Here is a 16,213-nt window from a genome sequence, read left to right on the forward strand (position 1 = left end):
GCGAAGAGAAAACTCCCTGGAAAAGACCCTGATGCTGGGAAAGACTGAAGGCAAAAGGAGAAGGGGACGGCAGAGGATGAGATGGCTAGATAGCATCACGGATGCAATGAATATGAACTTGAGCACGCTCCGGGAGAGAGCGCAGGACAGGAAGGCCTGGCGTGCTATGGTCCATGGGGTCACGAAGAGTCGGACACGACTGAACGACTGAACAACAACAACTCTGCATATAAGTTAAATAAGCAGGTCGACAATATGCAGCCTTGTCGTACTCCTTTCCCAATTTTGAACCAATCGGTTGTTCCATGTCTGGTTCTTACTGTTGCTTCTTGACCCTCGTACAGGTTTCTCAGGACACAGGTAAGGTGGTCTGGTACTCCCATCTCTTTAAGAATTTGCCACAGTTTGTTGTGATCCACGCAATCAAAGGCTTTAGCGTAGTCAATGAAGCAGAAATAGACGTTTTTCTGGAATTCTCTTGCTTTCTCCATGATCCAGCAAATTTTGGCAATTTGATCTCTAGTTCCTCTGCCTCTTCGAAACTCAGCTTGTACTTCCGGTAGTTCTCGGTTCACATACTGCTGAAGCCTAGCTTGTAGGATTTTGAGCAGAACCTTGCTGGCATGTGAAATGAGCGCAATTGTACAGTAGTTTGAACATTCTTTGGCATTGCCCCTTTGCTTTCTTGCATTTCTTTTTCTTTGAGATGGATTGAGTTGCTGCCTCCTGAACAATTTTACGGACCTCCATCCATAGTTCCTCAGGCACTCTGTCTATCAGGTCTAATCCCTGAAATCTATTCCTCACCTCCACTGTATATTCAGAAGGGATATGATTTAGGTCATACCTGAATGGTTTAGTGGTTTTCCCTACGTTCTTCAATTTAAGCCGAAATTTTGCAACCAGAAGCTCATGATCTGAGCCACAGTCAGCTCCAGGTCTTGTTTTTACTGACTGTATAGAGCTTCTCCATCTTTGGCTGCAAAGGACATAATCAATCTGATTTCGATATTGACCATCTGCTGATGTTCATGTGTAGAGTTACCTCTTGTGCTGTTGGAAAAGAGTGATTGCTATGATCAGTGTGTTCTCTTGGCAAAACTCTATTAGCCTTTGTCCTGCTTCATTTTGTACACCAAGGCCATGCTTGCCTGTTATCCCGGTGATTTCTTGACTTCCTACTTTAGCATTCCAATCCCCTATGATGAAGAGGACATCTTTTTTTGGTGTTAGTTCTAGAAGGTGTTGTAGGTTTTCATAGAACCGATCAAACTCAGCTTCTTTGGCCTCAGTGGTTGGGGCATAGACTTGAATTACTGTGATGTTGAATGGTTTGCCTTGGATTCGTACTGAGATCATTCTATCGTTTTTGAGATTGTACCCCAGTACTACTTTTCCCACCCTTATATGAGTGCTACTCCATTTCTTCTAAGGGATTCTTGCCCACAGTAGTAGATATAATGGTCACCTGAATTAAATTCACCCATGCTTGTCCATTTTAGTTCGCTGATCCCCAAGATGTCGATGTTCAATCTTGCCATCTCATGTTTGACCACCTCCAGCTTACCTTGATTCATTGATCTGACATTCCAGGTTCCTAAACAATATTGTTCTTGACAGCATCGGATTTTCTTTTCACCACCAGACACATCCACAGCTGAGTGTCCTTTTGGCTTTGGCCCAGCTGCTTCACTCTTTCTGGCGCTACTTGGAAATACCCTCTGCTCTTCCCAGTAGTATATTGGACACCTTGTGACCTGAAGGGCTCATCTTCCGGTGTCATATCTTTTAGCCTTGTGATACATTCCATAGGGTTTTCTTGGCAAGAATACTGGAGTGGGTTGCCATTTCCTTCTCCAGTGGACCACATTTTGTCAGAACTCTCTGCCATGACCTGTCTGTCTTGGGTGGCCCTGCACGGCATAGCTTATGGCTTCACTGAGTTACGTAAGCCCCTTTGCCACAACAAGGCAGTGATCCATGAAGGGGTCCCTTTTTAGACTTAGGCTGTAATCCTATATACATTTACCTGGATGTAAGTGCCATGGAACTCAATGGGACTTACTTCTGGATAGACATGTACAGGACTGCACTGTTAATGACTGTTGAGATGAATACAAAGTGACTCTAAATTTAGTTTTGTCCACATAAACAGCTAATAGTGTTCACTTCATGTGAGTTCTTGAGGAAAACTGATTAGCTTTTGGGGAGCCTCCAGCTTGCCTCTGATGGTGACTAGATGTAAATGACTGCTCAAAAGCAGGAGATGGAACCACACATTTAAAAAAAACAATTAGAGGAATGATATGCAGAAAAGAGGAAAGGATTGTGACAACTGCCCAGCTTCTGTGGGGCCACGGCCAGCCTGCACCTCTTAGTTCATCCTAATTTCTGGGTGAGGGGAACTCCAAAACTGGGTTCAGATGACCACATACAACCCACATGGTGCAGTAGAGGTTGTAGGGTGAGTACGAAGCCTGCAACGCAGGCCAGGTTTGGACGAGACACCAACCCGTGCTGCAGCGCGGATAATTATATAAATGGTGGTCATGCATATGGGGGCAGGAGAAAAGCCACAATGGCTTCTTCTCCCTGAACAATCATCCAAACACTCCCAAGAGTTGCAAGTGAATTTCTGACCTGGGAGGGGGCAATTATTAGCTAATTCCCCTCTCACCACTGAGCACGTTCAACCTGTTTTCTTCTTACCTCCCCTTGGTCAAAGTGTGTAGTATGAAAGTCCAGTCTGGCATGCAGGCGAAAGATCTTTATGTTGTCAAAAATACACAGTCAGCCCTCAGGTTCCCAATTAAGAAGCATTATTGAGATTAGGGATGAAGGTATAAGTGATGAGGGGGAATACAGATAGCATTAAAAAGAAACTAGTTTTATTCTCTGAGGACGCAATCCTATGCATGTTTAGACAGAAAAAAGCCCTACAACTCCCAGCATGGAATGCTGGAAGTTGTAGGATGTTTTTCTGACTAAACATGTCTTGGATAGTGCCTAGAGAGAGCAATCCTATGGCTGCTAGGCAGAGGCTTGACGGCCATAGGATATCTGGTTTTCCAGGAACCGACCTCAGAGCCTGCGCTCCGAGGTCGGTTCCTGGAGAACCGACCTCCCCACACTTCCATGCTGCCTTGGAGGCAGCGCGGAACAGCCCTGTGCTCAGCACTAACAAGAGGAGTGTGGAGCAGCCGAAATGCGGCGTTCCTGAAGGGCTTTCTGAGGCAGGGAGGGCAGAAATGCCTGTACGACACATCCAATGTGTCATACAGCAGCCTCCTCCCCTGCTCCGCCCTCCCACGTCTAGACAGCTGACTAGACAGCGAAAATGCAGGGCAGGAGAAGTGCGGAGGGAATGATCCCCTCCGTGCTTCTCCTGCCCTGCATTGGATGAGCAGTCGCCTCCGAGTTCGGAGGTGGCCGCCTATCTGCATAGGATTGCGCCCTAAGTAATCCAAGATAGACATTCTTAAAGAGAAACCTAAAACTTACTTGCAAGGAACAAGGATTACCCATGAAGGATATTCAGAAGATGACCAGTTTTCATAGGGAATAATCCCCATTTTTAACTGTGTGTGGAATTAGAGGAGGAGGTGGATCCTCCAGTCAGGTATGGCTGTGTGGGCTTGGGCACAACTGTAGGGGTTTCTTCACATGGAGCTTTTAACCTGCTATTGAGACTGCTCACTCATGGAAGTTTGTGGGCCCTTTAGACAACACAGTCAATCTCCAGGGTGTCTCCCACACTAAATGACTTTTATTCCATTTTTAACTAGATAGGAGATAATGAGCTATCAAATTACCCCACTTCTGTTCCACTTGTGCAAGAAGAGGAGCTAGATCAATGAAGCATATGGAAGATTCAGATAAGGGGGAGAAGGAGGGGGAAAGGGGGGGGGAAGGAAGCATGTGTAAAGGGTGTCTGTTGTGATCCTGCATTTAAAACAGAAGCAGAAAGCCCCATTTTAAATGAAGGATTTTAGGCTGATGTAGAGATGCACTAGGAGTAGAGTTTTGACACTTGAGACATGGTGTGTTTGACAAATACACAGAGCGGTAAAGGCTATTGACATCTTTCAACAACAAAGGAGGGTGGAAGTGAAAGGTGAGAATTGCGAGATTCCCAATCTATGTCTAGTAGACAAAACCATGTGCGTGTGTGTGTAGGCGGTGTGGGGGAGTAATTCCAGTTTGTATGCATGGAGAATGTGTGAAACATGACAGGTAAGTGGCTATGCATTAGGGAAGCTTGGCCATTGTGCCAGGGACATAGTATTTTTAAAGATAGAGAAATTTTATTCTTAGGCCTTTCTCCACAAGAATGTTGTATAAATTATTCTATCTCTGTCTCTCTCTCTGTGTCACACATACACACACACACACACACTACACTTTTCCAATCATTCTGTACATCTGGATTCGTATTAATGCTTGTATTATTAGTAATGTAGGCATAGTAGTAATGTAGGCATAGCGACAGATTAATCTGACCGATTTAATATATCAATGTTGTAAGATTCATGATTATTTATAAAGTACACTGCTGTCATATCCAAACTGAGGGTCTGCAGTGTGCAATTTAATTGCAGTGTGCAATTAAAAGAAAAACAGCACTTGGATCCACCCTGGAGAAGGCAAGATGCAGCACTGATATTAATATATCGGCAGTGACAACATTCCAAGGGAGGGTGAGTAAGGATGCAACGGGATTCTCTGATATGAGCCACACAAGAGCTGATGAGTGTGAGGGGAATTCCAGAAGCATTCCCATTGCCCAGAAACCACCGTTTGGTTTCTGAGTTGACTGGGCAAAGAGGGAATGGGAGACCGGAAGGCAGTATTAATGGGGCAGCTGACTGAAATGTTATATCCATACCTAGCTATACATATCTAGCTATGCTTCTTTTTGAGTAAGAATGAAACATGCTTCCAGTTTTAATCCAGGAAAAAGGACACCTAAGCCCTAAGTATTAAACATTGGGAGACACTGAGCCGGTTCATATGATCGAACAGCTCATCATGACTTATCTAAGCCATGGTGGGCAGTAGCAATGCATGTGCTTGCAGCCATTTTGAATGGTCAAGCAGCAGCTTGTATCATGCAAACCCAGGGACTGTGGGTTATGCAAGGATTAAACAACCCTCGCATAACCCAACAACAGACCATGGATTACGCGAGGGTTGTTTAACAGTGCCTGGGTTTACATGACATGACAAGCTGCAGATGTAGCTTGAATATTCAAAAACCACCCAGCACATACCCTACCTCATCGTGGCTTAAGCAAGCCACAGTGGGCAACAGTGCTCATGTGAATTGGGCCACAGCTACAGACCTGAAATGCTGTTTGGGAGGACTGCCTCTAGTGGTAGCTAGATGGAAGTCATCCCATGGTTAAAAAATAAAATACTTGATGCTAACTTAGGACATGGAGGGAGCAATCCTATGTGGATTGACGGTTGCCTCTGACCTTGGGGGCGACTGCCTATTCAGTGCAGGGTGGGAGGACTGGTGAGGAGCGGATCTCCTCCTCACTCCTCCCACCCTACTTTCTTCTGTCTAGCCGCGGGACCTCAGAGCGCAGGAAGCAGCGGCTGGACGACACATAGGATGTATCATACTGGCATTTCTGACTTCTCCGCCCTGCCCCCAGGAACGCCCTTTTTTTGCCGCTCCATGCTGCTGTTATGAGCACAGGGCCGATCTGCACTGCCTACAAGGCAGCACAGGAGGGGATGGGGGTTGGTTTTCCGGGAACCAACCTATCCTTTGGCCGCCTAGCCGCTGACGAGCGGCCATAGGTTGCGTCCTTAACCATGTGGTATACACCGATCAAAGTAAATGCAAGAAATTTGTTTCAGGATCAAACCACTCGATTCGATTTGGGAGTAGCTGAAAGAGCCCTAAGAACGTCAGGGAGACAAAATGGGACTAAGTAAGCAATCTGTAGCTTGAAAGCCTGAGGCAGAAACTGGTTCACGATGAGGATGATGAAATGGAAAATAAAATGGCCAGGCCTGATCAGCTGAAAATGCCAATATGGCCCTTCTAGTCACAATTATGGCTGAAATAATTCCTCCTAGCATCCTCAGACTGGAAAAAATATTAATTTGGAGACAGTTCCTTCCCTTCAGATTCTTTAATATTCCTTTTTAATGGTAACAAATATAACTCTTTGCTTTCCATTAAAGCCTACCTAGGTTTCTTATGAACATATTTTCTTACTTATAGTCTAATTAACTTTAGGTAAAAAAAAAATGTAATCAATTTTTTGTCAGAGACCAGAAATATTTGTTCAGGGCTAAAATAAACATGCAGCTAATTTTTTTTGGCATAATGTATATAGCGGCTTCAGGAATGCCGCTCATTGAGAAACGGCAGCAGCATTGATGTATAAACAGGTGTTCCCTTTTTAGCAATTCAGGTAAGTTACACCTCTGAGAAGAATCTGAAACAGAGGCTGTTTATATCTGAATAATCACATGCATGCCAAAGTTTAATTGCTTTTAATGACCCACACAAATAATGAGAACAATTCCTAGTCCCATAATTCATAGAATAAATTCCTGCTCTAATTGTTGCAGTCACAGTAGACCCCATTAGTGGAACAGGATGCATGCCAGGAAATGTGGCATAAATGGCTTAAAAATACTTTCCCATTCTAACAACACAGTTGATTTTAGCTAATAAAAGCTCTGGGGAAGTTGTGTATGTGCTCAGTTTCTGAAACCTGAAAACTTCAAGGGGGATATTGTCACGCCTGGTACAAGCAAGGTGAAATCTCCAGATTTGCAACAAAATTATGCAATAACAGGAGAAGGGGGTGGGTGTGAATTAGCACTTATTACTCTTGCTTATTTTGATGTATTTTTGCTGCTTTGTATAAAAAATTAAATAAAATAATTAATGGGGTGAGGGAAGCCCAGTGTCACAGACTCACTGTGAATACTTTGCATCAGGGTGGATGATCAAACCCTTTAAACAAGAATTTCATGGGAGACAGACCAGGATTAACAATTTACCATACTTTATTCATGAGAGAATGGAAAACAGATAACTATCAAGTTATTTTTGTTGGTGAATGCAGTATTACTTGAACCGCTTATAGTGTATTGGTCCTCTGGCTTGCCATACGAGGAAGTGCCTAAGGCCATGTTTCCATGAGAATGGAAGGAGAAGCTAATGGAGGAGTACCATTTGTTTTTTTTAAAAAAGGAATCAGCTTTGCTGTGAGCAGGGCTCGATGAGCAGGTTCTCCGCAGCAGTAAAAATCGCTTCACAGAAATACCTCCTGATGGGGGTGGGGGTTGGAGTGAATGTCATCTAACTGGCAGGGGCTGCTCAACCAATAAGAGTGGCTTTCCCCCTCTCCCCCTTTCTCCTTTCCCCTAAGGCTGCAGATGTACCTGCATTTCAGGAGTAAGCCTCAATGAGTACAATGGAAGTTATTTCCAAATAGACACACATAAACTTCTTCTGGGAAAGAAGCAGGGGAGAACACAGATGGAAACCAGCCCCCATTTTAACCCACAGGATCTCTATAAGGGAGGGTGGAAGTAGTTTCTTCCTAATGCAATAAACCAAACAATGGAGAATCGGAGCCTTGAGATCGCAGTTTACCACACTAAGGGAATTGGGCTTCAAATTGTGCCATGTCAGTTGAAGGGGATCTCTGTAAATTCTGTGGGCATTCAGAGGGCAAGCCTCATTGACCACAATGGGAGTTACTGCTGATGAAACACTAATGGGTTTGTTGTGGGAAAGAGCAGTAAACACAAAGACAGAAACAAGCCTCCATTTTAACCCACAGGATCTCTATAACGAAGGGTAGAAGTAGTTTCTTCCTAAAGCAATGAAACAAACAAAGGAGAATCGGAGCCTCAAGATCGCGCTGTGCCTTGTCAATTGAGGAGGTTCTCTGTAAGTTCTGTGGGCATTCAGAGGACAAGCCTCATTCAGCACCATGGGAGGAAACACCCCTGGGCCACAGTGAAAGGCACACCCCTGGGCAGGGCTAGCATACCCGAGGTCAATGCGAGGCTTGGGGCACACAGCAACTATACTGGGGAGAACCCAATTTAAGGAAAAAAATTGTACTTTAAGCAGTCTCAGGAAATCCAGTTTTTTTCTAATAAGTTCTGGGGTGGCTGCTCGAAGGTCACAATATCATGTGTCCCTAATGACCTCAACACACAGTCAGCTCAGAGTAAATTGCTGGTGGAAACACCCCCTAAGTCAGCTATGCTTGCAGTTTCCTGTTCAGACTTCCTTGCAGGACTATGCTGCATGGCCTGTTCTCAGAAAGCTTTATTTATTAAAGTTGTTGTTGGTTTGTATCCACTGTGTGGCCTTCTCTTCATTATATCCTTCACTTCTGTTCTGGGAGTTTCTTGCCTCTTCTTTTCTACAGAAACTTTCTAAACAGGAGATCTCAGATCCTCAATCCATTCCTAATCTAAGAAACCAGTCCAGCCTCACCTCTGACTAAGACTAAGTAGTCTAATTGATAAATCCCGACTACTCCATCCCCCAACATTCTGCCCTCCAGTAGTCCTAGGACACAATTGGATATACCCTAGTCAGCTTTTTGCTTTGTTCCTTCTGATTTTGTTTTGACCCCCTCCCCAGGCATTGTCTGTTTATTTAAGGTTGCAATAAGTTAAGTTCTAGGGCCAATCTACAGTTATGGGTTTTTTCGCTTCCAATGAGGTTTCATCGCCCGTCTTTCACACTATGCAGTACCCGCCTCAAATTGGAACCGGAATTTCCTGCTTCCGTGCTCCCGCTTTCAATACCCTGATATCCCAGTATTTCCCCTTAATGTGCTCTGATTTTCTGCCTTCGCTACCATATCTGGTCATAGTCCCCTCCCCTGCCTGTCCATATATGGTGGTGTTTGTATTTCTCTCCTGTCCAATCACAGCTCTTGACGGCCCCATGTTGTCTTCCAGCTACTGTTGGCATAGGTTCCTCAGCGCTCCCTGTTTCCTCAGCCGTAAGCAAAGGGCTTGATGTGCGCGCACTTGTCTGATCTCAGAAGCTGAGCAGGGTCGGCCCTGGTCAGTAGTTGGATGGGTCCACCTGGGAATCAGGCTTCCTGCACTGAGCAGGGGGTTGTTCTTGTCAGGGTGGACATTGAGCCCATAGAATCCCAGAGTAGTTCTGATTCTGAGGAAGAGGAGTCGCTCCTGGGAGAGGAGCGTGCTTCTCTTTCCCAGGGCCAACAGGTGATGGAGATTCCTCCCACCGGCATTCCTAGCTTAGAGAGCAGTCCTGGGAGTGACAGAGCGCAGGAAGCAGACTTGATGGATGCGTGTCGCCGACGCAGAGAGCGGCGCCAAATGGAGGGCGCAGAAAGGCGTAGTGGCTGGTTGGCACACAAACAACGGTTGTGCCCAGAGGATCCAAGGGAAAAGGGGAGGGACTCTTCCTAGCCCATACGTTCAGTGGCTGCCAGTGATTCCCTTTCAAACGGGGACCAACTGTTCCAACTTAGGGCATAGGTACTCTGCTGCTCATATCTAGTTGCTAATAGTAGAGTTGTTAAGTTATAAAGGAGGAATAAAGCTTTGAAAAGAATCCCTTTGTCTGTGTCTGGACTTGGCTACTGGATTAGATTGAGAGAGGCCTCCAAGGAGCCCTTGACAGTTCTATCCCTTCAAATGAGACTAAGTTTTACCCCCTCCTATCCCCCGCTTTGGATTTTTTTTAAAAAAAATTAAGGCGTTATCTTCGAAGAGTCATGGCTTCTCTGCGATTTTTTGTTTCTAATTCAGGCATGATCTTCAAAGAGTTGAAAATTCGAAGATTTGAAGCTTCAAATCTTCGAATTTTTGAATATTTGACAATCATGCCTGAATTAGAAAAAAAAATCACGGAGAAGCCACAATTCTTCGAAGATAACACCTTAATTTTTATTTGTCATCTTTATTGAGCTGTCCACCAGCTTGCTAGGGGGCAGGGGATTGCTCTCTAAATGACCTGTGCTTTATAACTGTAAACTGCACTGAGGGCATTTGCCAATTTGGCAATATATAAATTTAATTTTAAAAAAGAAAGAAAAATCATTAGGATTATGCTGCATATGTGTTTCCCTTGCTATTCCAATGATTCATCATCATTTATGGTATTTTTACATTGATTTTACACTGTGTAAAAATATGAATTTCCCTGTTCTTAATCCTTGGCCACCAAACTAATACCTAAAGTTAAGGTTGGGCACACTTCAGGCTTGCATAATCATCTTGGCTTTTTACTAGAACTTTGAGCTCCAACACAACTGACACCTGGTGCAAAAGACATACACTTAAAGAACTTGGATCCCAGGAATTTGTTTTGTTTACTAGGACTGAATAAAGATCACAATCCTTCCAACACAAAATTCCATTCCTGGTTACCCCAAGCTTTCTTCATTTCAGAAGTATAATTTAGGGGAAGATGAAGTCATCTTGTCTGTTGTTGTTAAACAATTGGAAGTCAGAAATCCTTGTTGATCTACTGCAAATCACCCAAAGATCTAGCAATAGACACAGATTTACCTTCTGCCCACCCCTGGAACAAACCAGGATACCAAAGCATGGGTAGATCCTGGTTTGTTTTAACTAACTAGAATTAGAATAGATCACAGTTCCCTGAATTTATATGTAAGAAGAAACTGTGATTTAATCATATATAAAAGCAGAAGCTTTCACGCTGGAAGAGAAGGAAAGGACAGCATGTCAGCATGAGGCTTGCAGTGGTGAATTTACAATAATCAACCATGGTTTCAATCGGGGTGGGCAACATTTAGCCCACGAGCTGCATGCATCTTCAGCCTTATTTGCACCTCTGCTTCTTCCCAAGTTGCTGTCACCGCATGGCCACTGACTTTCAGTGGTGTGGTGATAGCAGCAGCAAAAAAGGTACATTTTTACTTTAAAACAAGGTACACAGGGAGCACATACTTTATTTTCATGCAAATTTGCATGCGTGCACGTGTGCGTGCACACACACACACACACACCGTCTTTGGGGAGCACAATTTTGCATTAAAACAAGGCAGGCACGGAGTTTAAAGGAGAAAATGTAGGGTTTTTTTTGCCACTGCTGAATTTGCTGCTAAAATTCAGCAGTGATTTGGTAGCAGCGATTTCAGCAGTGTGTGTGTGGCCCCTGGTGTGTTCTGGGGATCAGAAATCCCAACCCCTGTACACTCTGAAATTCCCCACCCCTGGTTTAGATTGCCTAAACCAGCGCTGGACAGGCCTCAGGCTTGCAGGATCTACTTTGTTCTTAACTTGAATCCCAAAATGTATGCACCAGAGCCTGGAGCAAAACGCATGCACTTAGAATTTAAAAACTCCAAGCCCAGGAATTTTTTCTGTGCACCAGTCCAGAACTATGCGGAGCTCACAGTCCTTCCACACAAAAATCCACTCCTGGTTACCTTAATCTTTCTTCATTTCAGCAGTATAATTTAGGGTAGTGGGAGAGGAGAAGAATAATTTTGTGGCTGCTATAGTTAAATGATTAGCAGTCAGAAATCCTTGCTACTGCAACTCAACCAGAGATTAAAGCCAAACACCATGAGGCATACGTGGGCGCCTGCTAGGGCCCAAGCACCGTTTGGGGGGCACCCTTGATACCTTCCCTGGGCTGCACACGCACACACATGCCAAACACAGAGACACTTAGAAAAAATTGCTTGTTTTAGCACTTTGGTGCTCAGTGACTTCTAGAGTGGCCATATGTCCTACTTTGTGAAGGACAGTTCTCTGTTTGAAGGGCTGTCAGACAACAGTCCTCTATTTTAAGGCTTCTCTATTTGCAGAGCTGTTCAGTCCAAGTACAGTTTAAGATAAAGAACCATCAGAAGGGAGAGAAGGAAGGTGAAGTGGCCCATCATCACCAGGCTAGCACCTGGGCAGCAGACTGAGGAGGAACTAGGGTCACTTGGTCACTATCTTCCCCACTGTGTTGAAATGTATTGCATTTCTATTTAAATTATAGTAATTACTTCCATATTTGCATCTATACATACACATTAGCATATACAAATCTATTTCTCCGTCCCTCCCTTTTTTGGAGATACATTTCTTTAATAGCAATGTGTAAGGGCCACCCTAGCAACCTCTGGCAGCCATCTTTTTTGCCCCCAGTTTCCTGGCAGTTAATTCTGGAGCATTGTCATGAAAAAAAAGATGCCCCCCCCAACCCCATGTTTGCCATTTTTTTGTAGTCGTAATTTTTTCCTCCCAGAAGCCTACAGAATTACTTAACTTCCAGGGGACTAGAAACAAATCCAAGGTGGTGGCCAGAGCCTGATTGGCCCTGGACTGCCCCCATTAAAAAAAATAATGCTGACTAGAGCAGGGGTCCACTGATAGGAGATGACCCACAGGACAAGACTTTGCTGCAGGTCACCTCAAAGCTGGCACCAAACCTGGTCTAAACTGGGCAAGTAAGTGGAACAGAAGGCTAGTGTCCTTTTTGAGTCCCCAGTTACCAAATATGTGATCACCTTATTATTTATGAATTTATTTATTACATTTACATCCCACCTTTCTTCCGTCCTGGAATTCAAGGTGGCCACATGCAGTTCCCGGGTGGTCTCCCCTCCAAGCACTGATGAGACCCAGACCTACTTAACTTCAGCAAAGTTGCTGCCTTATGTGCCTTCAGACCATGCATGCTAGGCGAGCAAGGAAGGGGGAGTGACTGGGCTGAGTCTGACAGTTTTTCCTCCCAACCCCTTTCCCCCTACCTAACATTGCCACTATGCTAAGTCTTCAAGTTAGGAAGGGAAATGCATTTAAATAATTAGAAAATGCTCTTATTTTTTGTGGGGGTGGGTGGGAAGCAAGAGAGCAACAAAATAAATTGGGCAAGACAGAAACTGATCCTAGGTTAAGTAGTGTGTACACAATTTAAGAACATCTCTTATGCAACCCCAATGGTGTTGTTACCCCTTGAGGTGAACCCCTTTGATACTGGTAGTGAATCCAATCGACCTTTGAAAACTGTTTGCGCATGCACAGTAACTTTGCTGGATGACCAGAGCACATAATGGTGAGGAAATCATGTTCTCTCCATACTATGAACTAGTTTGCATGTCACGGTAGCAATTCCTGGTTTAACCAGAAATTGCAGGGTTGAGCAGAACACACAAACCATTTGTGCTTTTAATTAACAACCCAGGAATGCCCCATTCCTGTTTTGTGTGTGTGTGTGTGTGTGTGTGTGTGTGTGAGACATGCAAATCCGGAACTCTGGGTTGTTTATGGGTTAAACAACCAGAGTTAACTCAACCCAGAGTTAACTCAAAAGAGTTAGCCCATGGTTTGTTGATGGGTCAAACTCTGGGTTGTTTAACTCATAAACAATCCAAAATTTCCAGGTCCACACATCACAAAACAACTGAGGAATGGGGCATTGCTGGGTTAATTAGGGAACAATCCTACTGGCCTCAGTTGCATTCTTTTCTGACTATATTTTATTAACATATTACTCGGAGGCGACCACCTTTCCAATGCAGGGCAGGAGAAACACAGAGGCGATCGTCCCCTCCGTGCTTCAGCCGCCCTACATTTGTGGCTAGACAGCCGATTTCAGCTGTCTAGCCATGGGAAGGGGGAGCGGGGGAAGCAGCTGCCGGATGACATGTTGCATATGTCATACCGGCATTTCCACCTTCTCCACCCCGGAACGCCCCCTTCGCTGCTCCGTGCTCCTCTTCCAAGCATGGAGCACGGGGCCATTCTTCGCCACCTACAAGGCAGTGTGGGAGGTGGGGGAGATCAGTTCTCAGGGAACTGACCTCGGAGAGCGGGCTCCAAGGTTGGTTCCTGGAAACCGACGTATCCTATGGCCATCTAGCCGCTGACTAGTGGCTATAGGACTGCGCCCTTAAAAGAGGAGATAATGAGTGTGCTCCACTTGTCCATGCAATGCTTGGGTTAAACAACCCAGGAATTGCTGTTGTGATGTGCAAACTGAGTCTAAGTGTTGCTGTTGTGTAAGGAGTAAGGGTGGTGGAAGAAGAGTTGGATTGTGACACAGTTCATAGCCTGACTTTACCAAAGGCAGCATCACAATCAATTGTTTGCTGGTAATTGATTGTATAATTTACTGCTATTTTTATACTTGATAGTCATTTTAGACTTCTATGAAAAATGCTTTGACATGTCAGCCTAAAACATAGTATAAGTATAATCAATTTGTGCCATGATGCTATGTATGTTTCAGGAAGTTAGTGCCTTGCCTAAGAACTGCTCCTACATACATGTTGAGGTCAGCTTTGCACTTTGTAAAAAAACCTAATTTTAATAAGAAATGGTCCAAAGAGGCTTTGTGTGTGTGTGTGTGATTGGCCATTAAGCTATCTTCCATGGATAGTCATTAACAGGCTGCAATGCTCCACGGTAACCGTTACAGTCCATTGATTCAGTAGTCCACGAAGTACGAAGGATTTACACGTTCATCAGTTATGGTTCCTTGGGAACTGTTAAATGTTTTCAAACATTTCATTGCTGAACTAGGGCTACAAGGAATATCACTGAGATTTATATTAAATATTGTAGGAAATTATTTCCTACCACGGCCCATCACCCTTAGGACAGCAAAATCGTTTATAGCTTCAATACATTAAGAGATGTACAAGCAGTCCTATCTATCTATCTATCTATCTATCTATCTATCTATCTATCTATCTATCTATCTATCTATCTATCTATCTATTTAAAATATTTAGACCTCCCCACACATATACTTTTCCTCATATAGCAGTGTATCAGGTGGGTAAAATTCTTGTCTTAGTTGCATTCTTTTCTGACTATATTTTATGAATGTATTACTAAGTATTCAGCCATTCCCTGGGCAGTGCAAAGTCCAGGAGCAGCACATCGAGACTTAATTTCCTTTGGATAAGATAACAATGGAGGTGTGTAGTGCCTTTGCAATATCTATGTAATTTTCTAAGGGCACAATCCTATGCATGTTTAGACAGAGAAAAGGCATACATATCTCAGCATTCCCCAACCAGCAGGGCTGGCTGGGGAATGCTGGGAGATGTATGCCTCTACTCTGTCTAAACATGCATAGGATTGCACCCTAAGCAGAGTATAGTGGAAACAAGTAGACACTCCTACGGCAGGCAGCAAATTCATCCTCTTGCATACAATTCCTGGAGAGACTTCCTGCACTCCAAAGTGCTTCACCTTCAGAAAATGCAGAGCTCTAAACTCTCCCTCTCTCCTAATCATCCCCCCTTAACTGCCTCCAAACTGTTTCCTCCCACTGCCCAGGGGGTATCATATTCTCAAACTCAAATGGGTATTATATTCCAAATGCTGGATAAAGATTCCCAGAAAAAATACCTTCTCTCATTAGTTTTTACTGATCCCATTACCTTGGACTGTTAGAAATTCATTTGCCTGACAATGTGCCCCATTCCCAACCTCCATAACACCAAAAAACTACTTTACACTGAGTCAGACAACTGATCTGCCCAGTCCACTATTCTCTATTCTCTAACTGGCAGCAAATCTGTAACATATCCAAGAGACGCTCTTCCTAGCCTTGTTACCTTAGGTTACTGGGTAGGGAACATTTTTCAGCCAGAGGGCTGCATTCCCTCCTGGCTAACCTTCTGGGAGGCATATGACACTGAGGGGCCCCCACCCAACTTTCTCTCTTATCAACACACATTTATGCACACTCAAACATGCGCGTGTGCGCACACACACACACTCATTATCTGACACAGCTCCCTCTTGGCCACTGTACAGCTATTTCCTGAGCAATGGGAAGGGGGAAGATCATAGGGATGACAGGCTTAAACCTCCCCTCCCCATGATTTCCCAACCCCTGCGGCTAAGGAGAGAGCTGAGCAGTGCTGCTTTGCCAGCCCAATCAGCTATGTGGAGCTGGTGGAGTATAAATATAGTATAATTTATACTATATTTATACTAAATATATAAATATATATTTATTTATATACTCCATTTATACTAAATTAATGGAGTATAACACTGAGTAAATTTGGTTTTTGTGTCATTTTTGAAATTGCTCACAACTTTATATTCAACCTGAAGAGTTAGAGTATGACTAATGGTCTCTTTTCATCTCCCTTTTCACTTAGGAGAGGTACCAGACAGGGATGTCCACTTTCTCCTTTGATATCTGATTCATATTTGGAACCACTGGCCTGTCCCATGACACAGAATAGTA

Source organism: Heloderma suspectum, chromosome 2, assembly GCF_057233095.1.
Source record: "Heloderma suspectum isolate Gila_16-S chromosome 2, 16-S_ref, whole genome shotgun sequence".
Lineage (NCBI taxonomy): Eukaryota > Metazoa > Chordata > Lepidosauria > Squamata > Helodermatidae > Heloderma > Heloderma suspectum.